The following is a 21,819-nucleotide window of genomic DNA, read 5'->3' as shown; positions in this document are numbered from 1 at the left end:
GTGAGGAGTGCATACAGTTGTGTTCAAAATTATTTAACCCCCAATGCTGTAAATGGTTTTAGGGAATTTAGTGTACAATTGTAATTGTATTCAGAATGAAATCCTACAAGGACTTCTTAAAGAACCATATGCAACTAAAATGACATCAATTAGTTTTGTAATACAGTAGTAAATGTTTCTTTTGTGAATTCTTCATTGACATAATTATTCAACCCCTTAAAGACTACCACTCTGAAGAACAGAGGTTCAATGAAGTGTTTTCAATCAGGTATTGAAAACACCTGTGGATATCAGGGAGCAGCAATAAAGCCTAATAAGCACCAATTAGGCAGCTTTAAAATGACTGTGATACTCAGCTCCTTCTAGACATTTACTGGTGTGGTTACAAACATGGTGAGGTCAAGAGAATGGTCCAGGAAGACAAGAGAACAGGTGATTACTCTTCACAGGAAGGGCAATGGCTATAAGAAGATTGCAAAGATGTTAAACATACCAAGAGACACCATAGGAAGCATCATTCGCAAATTCAAGGCAAAGGGCACTGTTGAAACGCTACCTGGTCGTGGCAGAAAGAAGATGCTGACTTCGACTGCTGTGTGCTACCTGAAGCGTAGAGTGGAGAAAAGTCCCCGTGTGACTGCTGAGGAACTGAGAAAAGATTTGTCAGATGTGGGTACTGAAGTTTCTGCTCAGACAATACGGCGCACCCTGCGTAATGAAGGCCTCCATGCCAGAACTCCCAGGCGCACCTTGCTGTCCCCAAAGAATAAGAAGAGTCGACTGCAGTATGCCAAAAGTCATGTGGACAAACCACAGAAGTTTTGGGATAGTGTTCTGTGGACTGATGAAACAAAATTAGAACTGTTTGGGCCCATGGATCAACGCTATGTTTGGAGGAGGAAGAACAAGGCCTATGAAGAAAAGAACACCTTGCCTACTGTGAAGCATGGCGGGGGGTCAATCATGCTTTGGGGCTGTTTTGCTTCTGCAGGTACTGGGAAGCTTCAGCGTGTGCAAGGTACCATGAATTCTCTTCAGTACCAGGAGATATTGGATGACAATGTGATGCAGTCCGTCACAAACCTGAGGCTTGGAAGGCGTTGGACCTTTCAACAGGACAATGATCCCAAGCATACCTCCAAGTCCACTAGAGCATGGTTGCAGATTAAAGGCTGGAACATTTTGAAGTGGCCATCGCAGTCACCAGACTTAAATCCGATTGAGAACCTCTGGTGGGACTTAAAGAAAGCAGTTGCAGTGCGCAAGCCTAAGAATGTGACTGAACTGGAGGCTTTTGCCCATGATGAATGGGCGAAGATACCCGTAGATCGCTGCAAGACACTTGTGTCAAGCTATGCTTCACGTTTAAAAGCTGTTATTACTGTAAAAGGATGTTGTACTAAGTACTAAGATTGAATGTCACTTGGGGGTTGAATAAAACTGATAATGATGTGAGCTCAGAAAAGACATTTGTGGTTATTTCATTATAAATGTTATGTTATATTTGTCTGACCTACACGTGTCTCTTTGATTTAATTGTAAGCAGGATGACTGAATGATCATAATCAATGTCAAACCGACCAAAACAATAAATTTCAGTGGGGGTTGAATAATTTTGAACACAACTGTAGACTCATGTTTGTGATAAAATCTAAATAGTATAGACTATATTAAACAAATAGATTTAAATAGTATAGATTATATTAAACAAAATAATAAAAACAACTCCCTTTATTAGAGGGACAGCGCATGTAGGACGTTTTGGAGACAAGGTGAGTGAGGCGAGATTGAGATGGTTTGGACATGTGCAGAGGAGGGACATGGGTTATATCGGTAGGAGAATTCTGAGGATGGAGTCACCAGGAAGGTGGAAAAGAGGAAGGCCTAAGGATGAGGTTTACGGATGTGGTTAGGAAAGACATGCAGGTATTTGGTTTGAAAGAGGCAGATGTAGAGGACAGGGGGGGTATGGAGACGGATGATCCGTTGTGGCGACCCCTAATGGGAGAAGCCGAAAGCAAAATAAGAAGAATAAAAACAACTTTTAGAAACAACATTAATAAAAACAACATTTAGTACCGTAATTTCCAGACTATAAAGCGCACCCATATATAAGCCGCAGCCACTGAATTTTACAAATATTTTTATTTTGAACATAAATAAGCCGCACCTGTCTATAGGCCGCACTGAAACTAATGAACTTTACACAGGCTTTAACGAAAGACACATACCACACGGTGTAACGGGTGAAATATGTTTTGCTTCCTTTAGGAGCATAGCGGTATTTTGGAAAGAGCATGCCACTGCATTTTTCCAGTATTACTGCATGTGTGCAAGATGAGGATTATGTCCTTATTATTTTCTGATGCTCATTTCTAAGTTTCTTTGACTAACATTTTTACTAAAAAATAAAAAAGTTTTGGAAACCCGTCTGTGCTTATATGATTTCTGTTGCAACTGGAGTTAGCAAGCTTTCCCTTGACCCAGACTCAACGTGTTACAACGGCTTGTATCTAAACAGTAGCCTACCAAGAAAGTCATTGTTCACTGTCTTCCTCCTTCCTTTCACAACTAATGTCTAATGTTATGGGGTTCAGTTTTTTGGCTTGAAGTTTGTGAAACCGGGAAAAACCCAGGAAAAATTTATAAATAAGCCGATTCGTTGTTTAAGCCGCGGGGTTCAAAACGTGCAGAAAAAAGTAGCGGCTTATAGTCCGAAAAATACGGTACACATAATACCTGCAGAAGTAGTGACTTTTGTAATCCTTAGCCATATTCATTTGACCAATAATTTGAACTTTGTTTCTTTTTTTTAATTAATAGACTTTCATTGTACCGGTTATCTTAATTTGCTTTTTATTCTAGGCTGTCTGAAATTAGTTTTAAAAGTATCATTGGGCCATGCTTTGGTATGATTTTGCATATATTTGTGTGTGTGTTTTAATGACTACCTGTCTGCTGTTTTTCTGGGTTGTAGTCCTATTAAGAGCTTCTAGTGATATAACAAAAAGGCAGGAACAAAGTTTTTATGACTTTATTACCTATTATCATTGCTATTTTAATTGTTCCATAAAACTGTATGGGGAACAATGACTGTACATTGTAAAAGCATCAAATTTGGTAGAAAGGGGTACATCTACTATAAAAGCAAATACAATGACAATGATGTTGTAGTGCACCATTGTGTTGTTATAGGGCAACATTTAGCAAATTAGCCTATAGCTCCTAGACATAAAGCCATACAGACAAAATATTTGGTTCTGTAGATTTAAAAAAAACTTCTCATGAACAATGAACCCACTTCATTTTGGAGCTAACTTTTATAAAATGTGATAGCTACATTTGCAAACAATTCCAAGGATTTTCTCCCCAACTTATCCCAAACAATTGGTGTAACTGTTGTTAAGATTAGTAATGATCATAAACATGCTGATATTATTTGTTATATATGGTATAGCATCCACATGCTAGTTAATCCATTCTGAGATGAAGCTTTCAAGATTTTCAAGATTTCAAGATGCAGATTTCAAGGTGGCTAAAATGTATTATACTAAAACAGTTGATTTACATAGCTATGTGTGTTCTTATTAGGGTTTATGTTCTGTTTCCACCCATGTCATGAATTTAGTGCATTTAGTTTCTCTAATGTGTCCTTCATGCTTGCACTTTTATGATTTTGGGTTTAAAATTTTTGGATTGCCAAAATCTCAATAATGTCTGGGGAAATGTTCAAGGAATATGATCTTAAATTACACTTATATCCTGCCATACCACATAGTCCATACAGAAAAAAATATTCGGTTCTTAAATCAAACAAAATTCTCAAGAACTATGAACCCACTTTATTTTGGATCTAACTTATAGTATGTGAAAGTTACATTTGTAAACAAGTGCAAGGATATTATGATTTATAATTTTACCTTTATTACATGACAGAATTCTTTGGCTGTAAAATGGATGCAGCAGGCTAGAACACAATGACCACCATTCCAGCTCCAAAATCAGTGCAGTTTCCACAGTGAATCCTTATGTTGTATCAACTGTTTATAACAGAGAACAAGAGCAATCAAAAAACTATAACCAGTCATTTATTTCATTCATAATATAACATTTATTATATTTAATTGATAAAACTAAGTAAATGGCAGCCTTCCATGTGAACCTTTAATGTCCCATAGTATTTGTTTGCCCAAATTAATAATCAAACTTTTTTAAACAGCTCTTGCAGAAAGTGAAATGAAAATATATTTCAGTTTTGGTTTCTCAGTAATATGACAAAGGTGTAATTTTATTCTTACTGAACTGATATAGTTGCTATTAGAGAACAGGATAAAAAAAATTGTAAAATATCATCCATAAATAAATAAAAATGTAATTGCAAGTTGCTGTGGTATAAAATAAATTCTAAACTAAGATGTTAAGAGTAACTTCTTATCCGAAGTAACCCAAAGTGTCGCTCAGTTTTAGCCCCAGCACCTGGTTGAGACAGCCCCTGTAAACACACAAAAATGATTAGATTGTTAGTAGCAGAAGAGTTGATTTAGTATCAGTAGAGTAATTAAATCAAAAACAATAAATTATTACTCTATTTCAGTGTGAAATCCACAAGGCTTTTAATGAGAAAAGAACAGGGCAAAACACAAAAAGGAAACCCCAGGTTGCTAAACCAGGCAAGAGCTGTGATCAGGTAGAAGCAAAAACAAAACACCTAGAGTCACGTAGCCAACAAATAAACACCACTGAGTAGCTTGAGTAGTCCGACAGTGTTCTATTGCCTAAGCTGTAGAACGGACAATGCGCTGGTGGAGGAACGGGGGTTATATAGCAGGGAAGCTGATGTGTGCCAGGTGTAGCTGATTAGTAAGTGGGAGAGTGGCTTGGAGTGATAAGTGAAGGTGTGGCTGGTGGATCCCTGACATTGTGACACATGAAATATCTAATTTCCTATTTCACATCCGATTCTTTGTAATTTTTTGTTAGTTGATAGATAAATAAATAGATGACAATAATAATATAGTGCATTACTTAAGATTTACTTATCTATTTTACTCACAATATAACTCATAGATAAAGTGAATGATTCAGGATACAATGTTTTACAGTGTTTAAATAAATTGTAAAGTGAAATCTGAACGTGGTATGTGTTTGATATCACACAGGTGCTCAAGGAATGCCAGGTGCTTTAAATGTTCATGCTTCTGGTAAAACAAAATGAAAAGGATCTGTTATAAAAATTGCTTGCACATTGGCAGACAGTATTTTGATAGTTATTTGAAATATAGCTTTTTTGCTTTGTTTTATGGACATTATAAGCATGGATGCTTTACCTGCACGGATGACCAGTATTCAGCATAAACTGATTACTACAAAAATAGCAATACATCCCAAACTAAAATAGTGCCAGTAGATATATTCAGTTCTCCATCTCGCCTTCTCTTTCTGCCTTTATTTCTAAAAGGTCACGGAGACCAACTGCGCTACCACAATGGCCTGATTGATACTCTGCCACATGAGAATTCACCATGCAGGTAGACCACAAAGTCCCCTGATTCTTTTGTTACTTCTAGAAAGAGAGCTAAAGAGAGAGGCCATCAGGGAGGCAGTAGGGAAAAAGACTTTACTTTTATAAACCGAAATAAGAAATAATTAGTAGCGAAATAGAGTTTAGAATTTTTATGGCTAACAAGTTAGTGAAATGTTAAGCGAAACAGAGTAACAGTTGACAAAACGAGCTGGAGGGTTGAAAAAGAATGCATGTATTGCTTTTGCAAGGTTCTGGATTTAGCACACAAAAACTGCCCCAGTATATTTTGGTGATGCATGCAGAAGTTTTATCTATATGGTCAAATGTATTTTTAAACACATATGAGACAGAAAAAGAATGAGTGTTTGAGATGGAGAGGGCCCTCTCATGCTCTAGCCAGCCATTTAAATGATCGAATAAAGCAAATAGAGGGTAATGTCACCAGACAGGAATAAAGTTCGTGTAAGCAGCACAGGCGGAAAGTAATTTCCAGATAGCGTGTCGTGGCCCAGCTTTGTGCCTCAGATAAGGGTTCATTTCAGACATCTGCGCTCCTGCCGCCCCTATTCTCACACACACCTGTGATAACAGCTTGTGGAGCCTAATTGAAAATGTGGTTCAGAATGGATTTTCACTCTCCCTGTTGCACGCTCTCTCTCTCTCTCTCTCTCTCTCTCAGTGCAACTCTTTTTACTTCATATTTTTTGCTCTCTGGCTCTTTGCTTTCCAGTTTGAAGTTGTTACTCTTGTGGGAGGAAAATGTTGAATGAATCCAGAGGATAGGGGTGTGTGTGTGTGTGTGTGTGTGTGTGTGTGTGTGTGTGTGACTGGGAGAGAGAGAGCGAGAGAAGGGGGGGGGAGTAAGGATCATTGCTCACAGACATGTCAGTGAAGTGGCAGGCATGTGATCAGTCTTATTAATGAAATCATTGATCACTTGAAGGGACTTACAGTCAACAAGTTCTGCACAGTTTTTCTATTTTCGCTTTTTGCTATTCCCTCTATAAACACACCGAAAACTCTCTCTCTCTCTCTCACACACACACACATCACTTTCTACTTTCTACACTTCTTACAGTCAACCACCAAAAGTACTAGATGACATGTGATGTCAGTCTGACAAATGTATGGTGGCCGAGAAGTGCAAAACACATTAACAAATCCAAAATCAAATTAACAAATTCAAAAACAAAACAACAAATCTGAAAACAAATTAACAAATCCAAAAACAAATTAACAAATCCGAAAACACAACGACAAAATTCAGACAGAATGGAATGGTGAATGGAAACTTACCGATCATTGGACGAGACAGCTGTCATTTACCTGTATATCTTGAATGACAAGTGTCTCGTCCAATGATCTTTAAGTTTCCATTCACAAACTATACCTACCTTTTCCGGTTTGTCTGAATCGTTGCACGAAACACATTAACAAACCCAATTTGTATTCGGATTTGTTGTTTTGTTTTTGAATTTGTTAATTTGTTTTTGGATTTGTTAATTTGTTTTCGGATTTTTTATTTTGGTTTTGCATTTGTTCATTTGTTTTCGGATTTGTTAATGTGTTTTGCACTTCTTGGCCACTGTACAAATGACAGTATCTCACGAAGTGAGTACACTCCTAACATTTTAGCAACCAACCATTTTAGTATATCTTGTCAAGGAACAAAACTATAGAAATAAACATGTGATATATTTTAGAGTAGTCTATGTGCAGCTTTTATAGCAGTATAGATTTACTGTTCTCTGAAAATAGCAATGAAATAGCTGGCAACATAGGTGAGTACACCACTAAGTAATAACAGCTATACAAAGCCACATGTAAATAATCATGTCCATGTTTTTTCTGCTTTACAGGACCATACAAATGTCTGTGTCTTGTATTAGAGCAGTTTGCATTTGGTGCTTTAAGTACATTTCTCTCGTTCTGACCACTGAATGTTCAACATGGCACCTCATGGCAAAGAACTCTGAGGATTTGAGAATTAGAATTGTTGCTCTCTGCAAAAATGGCCTAGACTATAAGAAGATCGGTAACACCCTGAAACTGAATTACAGTACAGTGGCCAGGGTCATACAAAGATTTTGACGGGATCCACGTAAAACAGGCCTCAGAGGGCGTCGATCAAAGAAGTTGTGTTCTTGTGCTGTGTGCCAGGTGCAGAAGCTGCTTCAAAAAACAGACTTTATGAATCCATACACCTTATGAATCCATACACCGCACACTGCAAAAAGTCTGTTTACATGACTATTGTCCAAGAAGGAAGCCTCTTCTAAAGCTGGCTTACACAAGAAATCTGCAAATAGTTTGCTGAAGTCAACCTGTCCATGAGCAAATACTGGAACCATGTCATGTGGTCTGATGAGACTAAGATAAACTTGTTTGGCTCAGATGGTGTCCAGCATGTATGGTGAATCCCTGGTGAGCAGCACCAAGAAAATTGTGCCTTGCATACTGTCAAGCATGGTGGTGGTGGCATCATGGTCTGATGCTGCATGAATTCATTAAGGGAAACATGGATTCCAACATGTGCTTTGACATTCTGAAGCAGAACATGATGCCCCCCCTTCAGAAACTGGGCCTAACCGCAATTTTCTACCATAATAATGACGTCAAACACACCACCAAGATGACAACTGCCTTGCTAAGGAAGCTAAAGGTGAAGGTGATTGAGTGGCCAAATATGTCTTGGCTATTCAAGTTCCACTCAAGTCGAAGGTGGAGAAGCGCCATGTGTCTAACATCCAGCTGCTCCTTGATGTCATTATGGAGGAGTTGAAGAGGATCCCAGCAAAAACCTGTGCAGCTCTGGTGAATCTTATGCCCCAGAGGATTAAGTTAGTGTAGATCAGTGGTCTTTAACCCCCTGGACTGCTACCTTCTTAAAGGGGCTGCTCCGGCCGTGAAACACATAATACATTACAGGTAAATTGAAACCCCCAAGCTAGCAAAATGAACAAAAAACAACACACTGAATTCACATTTATTATTATATTTGAAAAATACAAGTTTTTATGCCAGTCGTATCATTTATTTTGTTATATTTATCCACCACACCTTAAAGGCTGGTCCGTTAAAATATTGTCTGACATTAAACCGGTCCGTGGCGCAAAAACGGTTGGGGACTGCTGTTGTAGATAACAATGGTGCTCACACAAAATATTGACACTCTGGACACATTTTGTTGCCAGTTATTTAGGCAATAATGGCTGTATGTTGAGTAATCTTTTAGAGGACAGTAGATCTGTACTGCACAATTTTCAAAATATATCCGAAATGAAATGTATTAAGAAATAATACAATAAATAAATGAAATATATTTTCATTTCTATACTATTGTCCCTTGATAAGAAATACTAAAATGGTTGGTGAAAAATGAGGTGTATTCATACAATCATGTATGTGCATTCCACACACATCTGCACACAGAAATGTCCTCTTTTGCACTATCCTTATCTCTCTGCTCTCCTTTTTTTACCTAAAATTAGCTTTTTCCCTTTTGTCCTCCACTTCTTTTCCAAATGCCCCCAGCAACCTCGAACAATAGAGCACAAATTCTTTAGCACACTCATGTTCCTCTTGTCTCCTCTGGAGCTCATTTCCTGGAGCAGTGGGGAGACGGGTATTAGGCTGGCAAAGATCACAGCCTTTTCAGTGCCTCGGGACATGGATTTGATCAGGATCCACTGGTACTGAAGCAGAGGGGCCCTCAGCAGGTCTGCCCCTGTCCATCACATGCACTCATATACACTCTGAATGACTAAATCTAATGGCCTCATAATGATGTCAGTTTGACTGAACTTGAAATATAAATAACATAAGTTAAATTTGAGCTATAAAAGAGAATTGTTTTTATATATTGGTATCTGTTTATACTTTTCATGTGATTTGGTAAAGGAAATAATCTATCAAGATATAGTTTAACCCACATAGGTCAATTAAATTAATTTCAATTCTATTTTATTTGTATGGTGCTTTTAACTACAGACATTGTCCTGAAGCAGGAGAAACTTCCTGAGGTGTTATGAGGAAGAAACCTTGAGAGAACCTAAAATCTGATGGGGGGACCCAACCTCATTTGGGTGACCCTGAATGTTCTCTCATTATAATTCCATAGCAGTCCATCAACTGCTCATGAATGGACACTTGCAAAAACTGTTCAGGGCAAGTATTTCCCTAATTCATTGAAATAGTCCAAATTCAAATTTTACAACCTTTTGCTACAGTATTAAAACAAATCTAGGATTACGTTTGTATCTTCTGTAAGGGTAGAAAGATGGGTAGCGGTACTAAACTTTTCTATAACACAGGAGGCTCTCCTGTCATGCTGTTTAATATACTATCAATTTGGTTTCTCACCATTTACATTCTAATTTTCGAGTGGCATGTTTTGAGGTGCGAAAATTAATGTTAAACCAAAATGCTATTTTGTTCTTTAATTGGTTTTCTTAAAAGGGTAGCTACATTATATAGAGTATAGTATAATGTTGATTGTGGCCATTCAATTGCCTAATCAAACTCTATAGCATCAGACGGTGATCCAATCATTGTCAATAGCTCTGTGAGATTATTAATAAAAACATGCTGCAGTAGCTGCACATCTAACAGGAATGTATGTTTAACATGGTTAGGTGATGAGATACATATCCTATGACTGGAGCATATTTTAAAGATAAGGTAATGATCTGAAATAATTTCAGACTGTAGAACTATGCCAATATTTTTAATATTCAATCCAAATATTAGCATTAAATCAAGAGTGTGTACCACTATGAGTGTGTCCTATTACATTCATTGACAATTAATGCTTTGTCTAATGAGTTAGCTAGGTTTGAAATAAAAATCTGAAATTCTGCAAGGAAATGTGATTAGGGCCATGGGGAACTTTATGGCCCTAATCAAATAAATTCGAAAAGACAGTTTTCTCAGTTTATTTGTATTTTTTTAAAGGACCCACTTTGCAAGGATTATTTTATTTCCTTCAATGGACAATTATCTGGCCACATCACCCCAAGACATCAACACACTACCCTCAGCTTAGCAGAGAAGGTTTGCTCTGCCTCCCAGTTCACTGCTTAGCTGTGGGGGGTTGACAGGCCATGTGTAGTGTCCATCCTCCACCAGTGTTTTATTTTATCCAGTTCATCACAGACAAGACAAGAGTTCCAGCAAGGATAGTTCATCTTACCCATGAAGGGTGAATGAGAGTTGATCTCAGCAGGAAGCTTCAGTTCCTTACTGTAATAACCATCACAATCTTATGCTATGATAGTATAGATATTAGTGGTCAAATAGCACCAAGAACATGCTCATGTTTAAACTTTTATTGACTAGACAGTTTAGCTTTCTTAATCATTGTGATATTAACAGTGTGGCTAATTGTTAGGCTAAGGTGAGACAATGTTTTTTATTTATTTATTTATTTATTTATTTATTTATTTATTTATTTATTTATTTATTTATTTATTTTTGCTGGGTTGTGATTTTTATATACTTTCTAATAAGTAATTAATTTAAAGGAGATTATTATCTTATTCCTGCCCAAAGCAGTAGTTGATTAACAAATACCAAGTAAGTAAATGTATAATATATTGGCTTTGAAGGAGGATTGCAAAACGGCAAGGTTTTAATTACTGTAATTGTATGTGCTTTTATTGTATTTGATTACTATATTATGGTATTATACTCTGCGTGTTTTGGTATAAAAGTTGTTTGAACACAAGTCAGAAGTGGTCAGAAGTGAAAGCTGATTTCACCTTACCTTTAAATTTATGGCATTTGATGCCTTATCCAGAGCAACTACAAAGTCTCCATCAATAAATGCATTCTAATTAAGGTTCATTAGAGCACAAAGAATGCCATTCATATCAAAAAAACATTTTTAAGAGAAAAATACTTAAAAAACAAGTTTTATATTTATTTATTTATTTTTAAATACAGGGGACTTAGTGTCATCTGCAAAGCAATGCTTTGAAAACGCATATGAGTATATGACTTTGCCAAGAGATTTAGTATAAATAGAGAACAGGAGAGGACCAAGTACTGAGCTAAATGGAACATCAGTGTAGAGTCTGCATGGGGCAGATTTGGATCTTCTTCATTTTACCTGATATGGCCCACCTTCCAAGTAGAAAGCAAACCACTGGCAAGCTGTGCCGTAAATATCATAACTCCTGAGGATGGACATGAGAGTCATATGTTTAATTATGTTAAATGCTGCAGACAGGTCAAGGAGGATGAGAACCTTTGACAGCTTGGCAGATCTAGCAGCATGCTTCTCAGGCTAAGAAGACAGTTTCTGTGCTGTGTGCCGTTAGAAAGCCAGACTGGCTGTGATCTTGGAGGTTGTTCTGGGTGAGACAGTTGATTATAGACAATACGTTCAAGGATTTTGGAAAAAAAAAAGATAAGTAATACTGGACGGTAGATACTGATGTCTGAGGAATCGAGAGTGGGTTTCTTGGAAATTGAATTAACCCTAGTTCTTTTGAAGGTGGTAAGAACATGACCAGATTTTATGGAGCCACTGATGATGGTAGTGATTGAATGGAGAACATCTTGTGAGATGGTCTGGAAGATTGTGTAGCGTATTGGTCCAGTGGTGGTAATACTGGACGGTAGATACTGATGTCTGAGGAATCGAGAGTGGGTTTCTTGGAAATTGGATTAACCCTAGTTCTTTTGAAGGTGGTAAGAACATGACCAGATTTTATGGAGCCACCGATGATGGTAGTGATTGAATGGAGAACATCTTGTGAGATGGTCTGGAAGATTGTGTAGCGTATTGGATCCAGTGGTGGTGGTGGGATTGCAGGACACGAAGACAGATTTTACCAATCTTCTTATCATAAATTTGGCAAAGTCTTTAGTTGAGTATGTGTGGATCATATGCAGACACTAATGTTTGTAAAAGTCACTTTAGTTGAGAATTTGAATAGGTGAGCATGGTACGAGACCAGATCATTGTTACGGTATGATGTCTTCCACTTTCACTCTGCTGCTCTTAATCCTCTCTGGATGTATTAGGTTTGGGGGTGTATTAAGTTTTTATTAAGAAGTGTAATACCTTTCTGGCTATATGGCTGATCTTTCATATTCTTCAGATATCAAATTTAAGCAATTAAGTTAGCTAGTTAGCCGTCACTATAAGGTACATTTTGTATTATGGAGGAGAGGACTATTGAGTTTAAGACTAAAACAGCAGTCAGGGGCTTTTGTAGCATTTAATTATCAATTGCTATGTACTGAATAATGGCCTTAATAGGCCACTCATCTGTGTGTTCAGTTGACTTGCATATATATACTTAAGAGTGAATCTACAAAGCCAAAATAGTTTTATTTTTATAAAAAAAAAAATAACAAGCACACACAATTACACATCAATTCCAGGCCATTTTTGAAAAACAATAAAACAATGTTACTGGGATGTTACTCTTATCTTACATTTTCACTATTCTGCGCACCTATCAATTCTGAAATACATAGCACTATAGAAAAGGTCCAAAATGTACTCGGAAATACTTAACTATATTGTGGGATCAAAGTTTATAGAGAAAATGGGCCCAAATCTGCTGTACATTGCTTTAGGGCCCATAGCTATATTCACATTTCTATATCACAGAAAAGCTTTCCTCTATTAAGCTGCCTTATCTGGGTCAGTTCAATGGCTGCTAACACCAATCACATCCCATTATGTCCTCTGATCAAGGCCCTGGCCAACTCCTCTAACAGGCTCTGATGGCAGTGGAGGTGCGATTCAAGTGACGGCAGAGAAAAGACAAACTCTGAATAGGCCAAATGCACCATTGTCCACCATCGGAGAGGCACTTACACACAGGCTACACTCTTACACAATCATTTGCTCTTGATGGAACATGCATGAGTTGTTGAGGTTGTTCTTAGAGAATGCTGTTCCTCATTCGAAGGATAGGTGGTGGGGGTTGGAAGAAGGAAGGATGGTACAATCTTGCAGAGCTCTTAAGCCTTTTTACACATGCTGATTTGAAGTGAACAGGAGGAGGAGAAAGAAGAGTTGCCTTGGCTTTTATATTCCCTATATCCCCACTCCCTTTCACCATTAGAGGTTCCCGGTAAGGAGACAGGAAAGGTATCTGAAGAGGCCTAGCATTACCAGAATAGGTGGCAAGGATTTTTTTCTAGCAAGTTTAAATATGCTAGGAGTGGTTATATTTTTATATGTGCATAACAGGAGGAAAACATTTTTAGAATACTTTTGGCTTCATGATAATGACCCAACATATAACATAGTGCTCTAAAAATGGCTTTTGATAAAATGGACATGAGCATTTTTTCTTGCTCACTCTGTGTAGGTAAAGATATAAGCTGTTGGACATAATAATAATAAAAAAAGAGCCATAAACCTATGCCTTATTCCAATAATATTTAACCTATTCATTGTAAGAACCATGGGGTGGTAGAGGGTTCTAAACAGTCATTTAGAACACAATTAAATTGTATATATATAATTGTACACAATTGTACAAATATAAATTCTGTAAACAGTGAAGAAAATTGAAAACTAGTGAAGAAAATTGTCACTATTTTTAATTAAGTTACTGCTTGCTCTTTCTAAAACTAATGCACCTAGTTAGTTGAGGTATTTGTGTATGACTCAAATTATGAGAATTATGAATTATTATTACTGTGCAGTCATGCAGTTCAATGTCAAAAATGGCATAATAGAAAAAAGTTATTTGTGTGAATGTTCTAAAAACAAACCTTTTAATGTTAGACCTGATAGAAAAGTCTGCACAAACACTAAATTCTCTGCTCTGTTCTGGCTGCCATAGTGGTTGGTGTACATTCCTGTCTTTATCCCATTGATGCCACTGCAATTAAAGTGTAAGGCTAGGTTGTATGACTCTAAAAGGCTGGATCTAGAGTGTTAGAAATCTTTAAAAAAGTGTTAGATCTAGAGTGTAAAAAATAGACATTAATAGACATTTGGCAACCAAGGATTCCTTTTCAAAACCCTCTTTATTCATTTACTTCAGTTAATTGTTTTATCTTGTTGCATTACTGTTTGCGCTGTAACACCCTTGTTAGACCAGAGATGGCTTGTTGTTATGTACTTGTGGCATTCAACTGTTTTGAAGAGATTGTATACAATGCAGGCATCAGTCTATTAAAAGGAAGATAACTGAGTACTAAAGTTTAACAAGGGGGATTGTCAAAACCAAAAGACAGAGGAGTAAGTGGGTAGAAGTTGTAAGAAATATGAAAGAAGAGAGAGGTAATGAGGGTGGACTTTAGAGAGAGCATGATAAGAAAGAGAGAGAGAGAGTAAGGGATAGAGAAAGGGAGGTTGGGCAGAGGTACACAGAGCTGGTGAAACACTAGAGCCAGAACAGGAGCCTGTGATCACGGCTGCAGTGAGCACAATTACCTCCTTTTCAAATCCTTCAGTGACACTGCGGGAGGAAGGAGGACTTTGAAGCTTGAAAGGCAGTAGCTTGCTTTCAAGCCTCAAACGCGAGCAGGAAAGGCCTCTGAAATTTGTTCAGGCCTCCCTATCCACCATTAGCTTGTTTCTTCCTCTGGCCTGCGGGCATTTAAGCGCTTTTTGAAAAGATGTTAAGAAATTCAATCACCATAGAGAATGGGAGAGAGAGTGCAGACTACTTTTTCTTTCTCTATTTCTCTTTATTTTACTTTATCTTTGCTTTCCACTCAGTCCACAGAGAGCAGTCATGCAGTCTTTGAGCTTGTGTACTGGGGAAATGGGTAGGATACACAAACAGAGCACAATTGAACAGAAATTAAGACAAAGGAGAATTAAATAAAGAAAGCAGCTCTGTTTATGCTAATAGTGATGGACAGCCCCTTTATTTATTCTCTGGTCACAGAAGACAGAAGACAAAAACCACAGAATCAGAGCTCATTGTGCATCAGCATCAGAGATGTTAAAGTGTACTGGGGAGATGCAGAATGTTCAGAAATATACAGTGAGGAAAATAAGTATTTGAACACCCTGCTATTTTGCAAGTTCTCCCACTTAGAAATCATGGAGGGGTCTGAAATTGTCATCGTAGGTGCATGTCCACGGTGAGAGACATAATCTAAAAAAAAAATAATCCAGAAATCACAATATATGATTTTTAAACTATTTATTTGTATGATACAGCTGCAAATAAGTATTTGAACACCTGTCTATCAGCTAGAATTCTGACCCTTAAAGACCTGTTAGTCTGCCTTTAAAATGTCCACCTCCACTACATTTATTATCCTAAATTAGATGCACCTGTTTGAGGTCGTTAGCTGCATAAAGACACCTGTCCACTCCATACAATTAGTAAGAATCCAACTACTAACATGGCCAAGACCAAAGAGCTGTCCAAAGACACTAGAGACAAAATTGTACACCTCCACAAGGCTGGAAAGGGCTACGGGGAAATTGCCAAGCAGCTTGGTGAAAAAAGGTCCACAGCAATCATTAGAAAATGGAAGAAGCTAAACATGACTGTCAATCTCCCTCGGACTGGGGCTCCATGCAAGATCTCACCTCGTGGGGTCTCAATGATCCTAAAGAAGGTGAGAAATCAGCCCAGAACTACACGGGAGGAGCTGGTCAATGACCTGAAAAGAGCTGGGACCACCGTTTCCAAGGTTACTGTTGGTAATACACTAAGACGTCATGGTTTGAAATCATGCATGGCACGGAAAGTTCCCCTGCTTAAAACAGCACATGTCCAGGCACGTCTTAAGTTTGCCAATGACCATTTGGATGATCCAGAGGAGTCATGGAAGAAAGTCATGTGGTCAGATGAGACCAAAATAGAACTTTTGGGTCATAATTCCACTAAACGTGTTTGGAGGAAGACGAATGATGAGTACCATCCCAAGAACACCATCCCTACTGTGAAGCATGGGGGTGGTAGCATCATGCTTTGGGGGTGTTTTTCTGCACATGGGACAGGGCGACTGCACTGTATTAAGGAGAGGATGACCGGGGCCATGTATTGCGAGATTTTGGGGAACAACCTACTTCCCTCAGTTAGAGCATTGAAGATGGGTTGAGGCTGGGTCTTCCAATATGACAATGACCATAAGCACACACACAGGATAACCAAGGAGTGGCTCTGTAAGAAGCATATCAAGGTTCTGGCCAGTCTCCAGACCTAAACCCAATAGAGAAACTTTGGAGGGAGCTCAAACTCTGTGTTTCTCAGCGACAGGTCAAAAACCTGACTGATCTAGAGAAGATCTGTGTGGAGGAGTGGGCCAAAATCCCTCCTGCAGTGTGTGCAAACCTGGTGAAAAACTACAGGAAACATTTGACCTCTGTTATTGCAAACAAAGGCTACTGTACCAAATATTAACATTGACTTTCTCAGGTGTTCAAATACTTATTTGCAGCTGTATCATACAAATAAATAGTTAAAAAAATCATACATTGTGATTTCTGGATTTTTTTTTTTTAGATTATGTCTCTCACAGTGGACGTGCACCTACGATGACAATTTGAGACCCCTCCATGATTTCTAAGTGGGAGAACTTGCAAAATAGCAGGGTGTTCAAATACTTATTTTCCTCACTGTACAGTAGAGTAAATATTGTTTAAACTTGAGAAAGATGTGTAATGTTTGTGGAAAAGCAGACACAGATTCAGATTTTCTATAGACTTGAGAAATGAGCGTAAATATATTTGGCATGATGAACTTGAGAAAGGCTTGATAAAGATGAATTTGGGGGATATCATGTTAGACTATCAGTAATTGCACCGAAGTAGTTGTGTAGCTGGGAAAGTGTGAGCGTATGTGTTAACCCTGCTGCAAACATGACAGGATAAATATGGGAGAGTGTGTGGGAGAGGTGTGTGTTGCAGAGGACAGGAATAGATTTTTTAAATTCTATTTTGACAGTATTCCAAATTCAATTCAATTCAGTTCATTTTTATTTGTATAGCGCTTTTAACAATGAACATTGTCTCAAAGCAGCTTTACACAGATAATGTGGTGATTAAACGTAAATATGTTCTTTGTAAGTATGTTTGTCCCTGATGAGCAACTGTGGCAAGGAAAAACTCCCTGAGATGGCATAAGGAAGAAACCTTGAGAGGAACCAGACTCGAGGGAACCCATCCTCATCTGGGTTGCACCGAATGTCCATTTGAAGCAGATATACAGTGTTGCGGGGTACAGTGATGATGATCAGAAGCAAACTGTATTCCTGAGTCAGTGTAGCAGACTGTTGACATTAACTACAGTCCAATCCATCCTCAAATCGCCCGTTCTACTCCAGAATTTCATGGAACCACCCAAGGTGTTGATGAGAGACCGTCCCAAGCTGCACAGAAGTGTGAAGATCCACGGAGGGGAGAGGGGCAGGAACAGTGGTCACTGGAGCCTCAGAAGCATGTTTAACTCGAGAGAGAGAGAGAGAGAGAGAGAGAGAGAGAGAAGAGGGTGACAGGAAGAGAAGGATATGGATTATTAAGTGTCCTTATTGTTGTATGAAAGTTAATGTCACTGTGCAGTTTGGACTCCGGCAAGACTTGCTATGGCAGCATAATTAAAAGGGAGAACCAGCAGGTAACACAGACATGAGGGATCTCTGGGATAAGAGACGACCCACCACACCACCGTCAACAAACCTGAGTGAACGTGTGAATGTGAGGGGACAACAGCATACAAATATACCAGTTCACCAACCACTCTATATCCATGCTCCCTCCAGATCTGAGCCTTTACCTAAGAAAAAAAATCTACTGATCAAAAGTTTGACTAAATAAATACGTTTTCAACCTCAACTTGAACACTGAGACTGTGTCTGAGTCCCGAACACTGGTTGGAAGGCTGTTCCATAACTGTGGGGCTTTATAAGAGAATGATCTGCCCCCTGCTGTAGTCTTCATTATTTGAGGAACCAACAGATAGCCAGCACCTTTTGATCTAAGTAGGCGTGGAGGATCATACTGGTACAGAAGTTTACTCAGATACTGCGGTGTGAGACCGTTAATTGCTTTATACGTCAGTAGTAGTATTTTATAATCAATGCGAGATTTAATTGGGAGCCAGTGTAGACTGATTAAAACAGGGGTGATATGGCCATATTTCCTAGATCTAGTGAGGACTCTTGCTGCTGCATTCTGAACTAACTGAAGCTTATTTATGCACTTACTCGCACACCCAGACAGTAAAGCATTACAGTAGTCTAATCTAGAAGTAACAAAAGCATGAACTAGTTTTTCTGCATCCTGTAACGATTAAATTAAGATTAAGAGTAGCAGTAGTCTGATTAATTTAGCTTTAGCTGAATAAGTGCTATTCTTTTCTTAATAAGATCAGTGAGTGCTCAATATAGGATTAATTTCTTTAAAGATAACTGAAACTGGAAGTGCAAATATAAACACATTGTCCACTTTATTAGTATGATTGTTTTGGTTTATGCAGAGCATCTTAATTGGGCTGAAGTCTGGACTTGAATTGGAAAGTCCAGAACCTTGAGCTTTGTTTTCTGTTTCCATTCAGATGTGGATTTAATGATGTGCTTGGTATCATTGTGATTGGTATAAAATTTTGGCCGAGCATAAGCTCCTGGACAGATGGCCTCACATTTGTCTAATAAAAAGTCTTATATAAAATAGTTTCCATGGTGTTGTAGTTCTTCCTTTCGCTAGTCCAAATATAGTTTGCCATATTATGATTACAAATGAAAGCAACATTCACCATCTACTCAGCTTTTTGTTATTGGCACAAATTTCACTTGGATTGTACCAGAGACATAAAATTGATTTCATTTTTCAGCTATGGCGAAGTGCAAGTTTAGCAAAACTTTGCTTGAAAAAAATTATTTAGGGCTTGGTTAAGGCCAGCTGCTAACAACGTATTTGTGTGTGTTTTTGATGTTGTCTTAAATTTCATCCTTAATGGTCTTAAAAAGTCTTAAATTTGACTTAAACCCTGTATACTTGTTTTATCTTTTTCTGATTGTGCTGTCATGACCTGAAAGTCAGATGATGTTGCTCTTAGGATGTAATTATTGCATTAAAGCTACTTTGTGATTTGTAAAAGTGCTATTCATATAAAATTTAACAGAACAGAATAGAATTTAATTTTTTTTTTCTTTGTCTATGAGCATTATTTTTGCTTGGAATACTGGCAACTGTCTTGAAGGCTATTTATTTGTAACAATCCTTAGTATAGAATCATGAATTCCACACTTAACTGATAACTGATAACTTTTAACCCTTTTGAGATCAATAAGCAGCTACAGTTGCTTCTCTGAACTCATGGCTGATGTCACTCCTTATTGGCATGTTGCAAACACTGGATTTGGTATAGTTATATATTAGTTACGCCAGAGGGATTCACACTTCTTAAGGATTAACCAATTCTAAAAAAAAAAAGAGAGAGAGAGAGAGAGAGAGTGTGTGTAAGTGTTTACTTATTTTACCCACCTATTTTCGGAATGTTGGAATGTTGGGAATTATTACTACTTTTTATGAATTTTAAAATGTGTATTTTCATTGACGTTAGGGGCTATTTATTCAAGGTTAACATTAAAACACCTTCCTACTATTGTGTGGGACCATTAAAACAACTACATTTGACAATTTGTAGCATGAACTTCACAAGACCTTTGAAAGTGTGCTGTTAAGTTTGGCACAAAGACATTAGCAACAGATCCATTAGCTCCATACCCTGAATTTTGTAAGGTGGAACCTCCCAACTACCTAAACACATCACACAGGTGCTTAAATAGATGAAGATCAGGGTAGTTTTGAGGTCAAGAGAGAGGTTTTTCAAACCACTCCTGGTCAAATTTAACATTTTTGCAGGGTGCATTATATAACTAAAAGAGCACAGGAAGAGAAACATTGTTGCCATGAATTATTTAATTGTTCTGGAATAATGTTTATGTACATGTCAAAATAACAGCCACATGAATGCCAGGGCTATATTGTTGCCAGTAATTGGCAAACTCACACGGACCACATCTTTGTCATGATCAAAGTCACAGAGATCACTTCTTTATTAAAAGTTTTTTTGAACTGCATATTAACTAAAGCACTTCACATATTGGCATGATTTTTTGCATTGCTGCCAGATAATTGTCGCATAAGTGGATGAATGTGCAGGTATTCCTAGTAAAGTTGGTGAGTGTATTAGAAATGTTATCTAATAATCTAATCTATGAATACATGATTCAGATATAACCAGTGTTGGGGTAACGCGTTACAAGTAACGTGCGTTACGTAATAATATAACTTTTCTGGAGTAACGAGTAAAGTAGCGCGTTACTTTATAAATTTACACATTAATATCTGAGTTACTTTTTAAAAAAAGGAATGCGGGTTACTTTTCAGTTAAATTATTTTGCATAAAAAAATAAATACTGAATTAAAATGAACGTAGTCACGTACAATCACAAGTCAAGTCAAGTCAAGTCAAGAAGCTTTTATTGTCATTTCAACCATATATAGCTGATGCAGTATACAGTGAAATGAGACAACGTTTCTCCTGAACCCAGGTGCTACATAAAACAACATAAAAACAACAGTCACAGTACAGAAGAACACAGGGCCAGGAACTAAGATCCTCGCCACATAAAGTGCATGTGTGCAACTGGTGCAAACAGTGCAAAAGACAACACAAGACAGTGCAAAAGACAACACAAGACAGTGCAGAACAATACAAAATACACAAAATATAAAAATAAAAGCAGCAGTAGCTCCGCCAGTAAAACTTGTCGTGACAGGATAAGGTGCACAGTAGCAGAAATGTAAACAATTATAAACAGAATTTTGCAATCCTATAATAGTGTAAAAAAAATATGGTAGCAGCAATCAAGATAAAGTGAACAGTGACCAATGGATTCACAGAATAATGTGCAAATAGAGCAAGTTCCGGAGATCAGCAACAAACGGCATGTAAACATTATGCTATAATGAGAGGTGTGAATGGTGCTGAGACCTGGGTGTGTGAAGTGTATGTGTGTTGAGTCCGGTTGTGCACAGTCACTCAAACGGCATTGTGTGTAAGTTGTGTGTAAGTGTGTGTGTGTGTGTGTGTGTGTGTGTGTGTGAGAGAGAGAGTTCAGTCCAGATGTTTGTTCAGGAGCCTGACGGCTTGCGGGAAAAAACTGTTACACAGTCTTGTTGTGGCGGCCCGAATGCTTGAACCGTTTTCCTGATGGTAGGAGGGTGAAGTATGTGTGTGATGGGTGTGTGTGGTCGTCCACAATGCTGTTTGCTTTGCGGATGCAGTGTGTGGTGTAAATGTCCATGATAGAGGGGAGAGAGACTCCGATGATCTTCTCAGCTGTCCTCA

The 21,819-nt window shown here is 37.9% G+C and overlaps 1 protein-coding gene across 3 annotated transcripts in view; it reads left to right on the top strand.

Annotated features, from left to right (window-relative positions):
• The window catches only part of gli3 (GLI family zinc finger 3), a 183,027-nt gene that overhangs the window by 48,130 nt on the left and 113,078 nt on the right, over positions 1-21,819 (top strand). The gene's annotated exons all lie outside the window — the stretch shown is intronic.

This window comes from Silurus meridionalis, chromosome 21 (genome assembly GCF_014805685.1).
Source record: "Silurus meridionalis isolate SWU-2019-XX chromosome 21, ASM1480568v1, whole genome shotgun sequence".
NCBI lineage: Eukaryota > Metazoa > Chordata > Actinopteri > Siluriformes > Siluridae > Silurus > Silurus meridionalis.
The sequence above is the reverse complement of the archived record's forward strand: the minus strand, read 5'-3'. Positions and strand labels throughout refer to the sequence as shown.